Raw genomic sequence first — 3,014 nt, 5'->3', positions numbered from 1 at the left:
ATTGAAGCTATAACTGATTTTTGAACTTCAATATCAGTCATTAACTGAGAAAAGAACTGCTGATTGATTTCATTTCTAACTCTGAAAATGAGATTTGAGTTTAGCTTATTTCTCTGCAAGATGTCCTGATTTGAGACTTTGAGAATATGTCTTCTATTTCTGGAGATTTGAAGATTTTTCTCTTTTTACATTTTTTTCTCCACTCTTCTATCAATAGAAGTATGAGCAGTATTCTTCTCAGTTTTCTCAGAATTTTGAGCAGGATTTGAGACAGCAGATTTAGAGACAGCAGGTTTAGAGACAGCAGATTCAGCTGCTTAAGCATATGTTTTCTTCTGATTTAAAGAAGAAGAAGAAGAAGAAGTAGAAAAGAAAGAATAACAAACTGAAGAGTCAGTGATTGTATTAGGAATTTTCAAAGTTTTTAGAACTGTGTTTGAAATTCCAAGTTTGAACTTGATCACTTCCTGTAGTTGTCTAGTCTGAGTATGAAGAATTAACAGAACTTCTTCATTTATCTCACTCAGACACTGCTTTTCAAGAATCTTGCTTGCTTTTTCAAGTTTCTGTATTTCAAGAACTTATTGTTTCTCTATTTCTTCTTTCTTTCTTCTCTTCAGAATTTCAATCTCAGGAATAGTATTTGAGAAAGCATCTTTTTCCAAATCAACTGAGTGTATTTTTAAACTCATTGTTCTTACTCAATGAAAAGTTGATCAGACTGATTCAATTGAGATATTTATTGAACTCTTTTGAATTGAAAAGTTGGTCAGACTTAGACTGGCCGCCAGGACCATGAATTTCACATTTGGTCTCATTTGATCTGGTCCCATACATTTCTTGGCGTGAATCCCGCTGGGACTAGCCATTAAAAAAACATGCAAAGTGACTATATATCAGATCTTAAAATGGAACCATGACTTGAAAAAAATGAGAAAGTGGTCCCATTTGGTCCCATTTAGTCCCATTCTTAGCATAAAGTTACTATTTTTAGACATTTTAAGGTTTTTTTTGAACTATTTTTAATTTTTTAAAAAGTAACGCTTTTTGGTAACGCTTAAATGAGATTTAAAGTCATTTAAAGCAATAAAAATAATTTAAATTGAGAAGTGAAAATCATGGTCCCATTTGGAAAATGTGACAAGAGTAGACATTAAGTCTCACTGAAACAGTATGAGACTACTATCTAATGTTAAAACCGTGTAATGAGATCAGTCGAATTGGTAATGAGACTATCAAAAAATCTGGTCCTGGTCCCAGACACGGTCACACGGTCAGTCTAGTCAGACTGTTTCAATTAAGAGATTTCTAAGTCTGTTTTCAATTGAAAAGTTGGTCAGACTGTTTCAAAAGAAGAATAAAAGACTTTTGTGTATAAAACACCTGATTTTTTTCACACTAGTTCAGTAACTAGGTTAGATTTTTGAAGAGAATCTAATAAACTAAAATTGATTTTTGAGATAAATCAATAAAATCTTTACAATCTCTTTCTTGAAATACAGTGAGAAAAAGTATGATATCAATTGATAATAAATCAGATAATATGACAGTTTTTGAGAGAAAAACTGACAAAAAATAAATCATTTTTTTGCAGAGAAATTGATTAAAACTATTCAATTTTATTCTAAATTATTCAATTCTCCTCACACAACAAGTGTGCAACTCAAATCAGTTAATAAAGAGTGTAAAAAAGAATTAAGTATTAATAAAAGCTCTTCAGTCACTGAAAAAGTAATTCTTACTTAAAAGAATGTGAAATTATGACAGAAAATAACTCTGTTTTTAATTCTTTGTAAGAATATTGTGTAAAACTCAGAGAAAAACATCTTACTTTTTCAAGAGAAGTAAAAAACTATTTCTAAGATCTTTTTTTTTTGCAATAACTGCTGCAGAAGAATGAGATAGAAACTGCTAAGATATACACTACTATATACTCTTTATCAAGACTTTCTCTCTTCAGAGTCTTGATATTATAGAGAATATAAGTCTGTTTCTATATAATAATATAAATATTGTCAGCAGGATATAGAGGAACTGGTTATTTATATCTTAAAATAGAAGACTTTGTCAATGATTATATTAATACAGAGTTAATTCTCAAATTCAATAGAAATCTAGTGTTGCTGCTCTCAATCTCTTACAGAATCTATTGAATATTAAGATATTAAAACTAGATTTAATATATCTCACTGTGCAGGGATCAAAGGCTCAGTCAGATCTTGAGATATACTGAATTTATAGTTGTTGATGTGCTGTTGACTTGTTCTGTTGACTCATTGTCTGCTGATTATGTATTGAATACTGTTGCTGAGGTATCTTTTTGTATTGTTCTGCCGAGGATGGGCCAGATTGAGAGGGGCAGTACAAGGGTGAGACTTGGCATTGATATCTAGATACACTGAAGACAGACTGCGGAGGTTGCACTTCAGAAGTGTTCATTGATTATATGCTTGATATTATTGCTGAGGTATCTTTTTGTATTTTTCTGCCAGGGATGGGCCAGATTGGGAAGGGCGGTATGAGGGTGAGACTTGGCATTGGTGTTTTGAAACATCAAAGATGGACAGGGTTTTCGCGGAGGTCGCTCCTCAGATATCTTCACAATTACAGATCAGGGATCTTCCAAAATCAAGAAGATTGGTGCATATGGCTAGGTCTCTTCACCTTACAATTTGTATGGCAATTTGGCCCGGGGTTGTGGTGTGGTAGGGGAGAACGGGGGATAATCTCACACAGGAGTTTCAAACAACATCTGGTTCATGTTTGGCTGGATAACTCCACCACCACACGGGGTATGCAGTCGGCGATGGGGTCACAATGCTTGTATGATCGAGGGCTTTTTCGATGGGATCTATTGGCGGGTCTTATTCGAAAATCTAGCTGAGTTTGCGGGTGGAGCGGGTTGATTTTTGTCTTAATCTTTGATTCTCATGATATCAAATTTTTCTGAATACTGTGACTGCTTTTGTTTTATTGACTTATCTACATTGAATTTTTTTGAGATTTTTTTTATA

Source organism: Blastomyces gilchristii, assembly GCF_000003855.2.
Source record: "Blastomyces gilchristii SLH14081 genomic scaffold supercont1.16, whole genome shotgun sequence".
Classification (NCBI taxonomy): domain Eukaryota; kingdom Fungi; phylum Ascomycota; class Eurotiomycetes; order Onygenales; family Ajellomycetaceae; genus Blastomyces; species Blastomyces gilchristii.
This window is presented reverse-complemented; position numbering follows the sequence as displayed.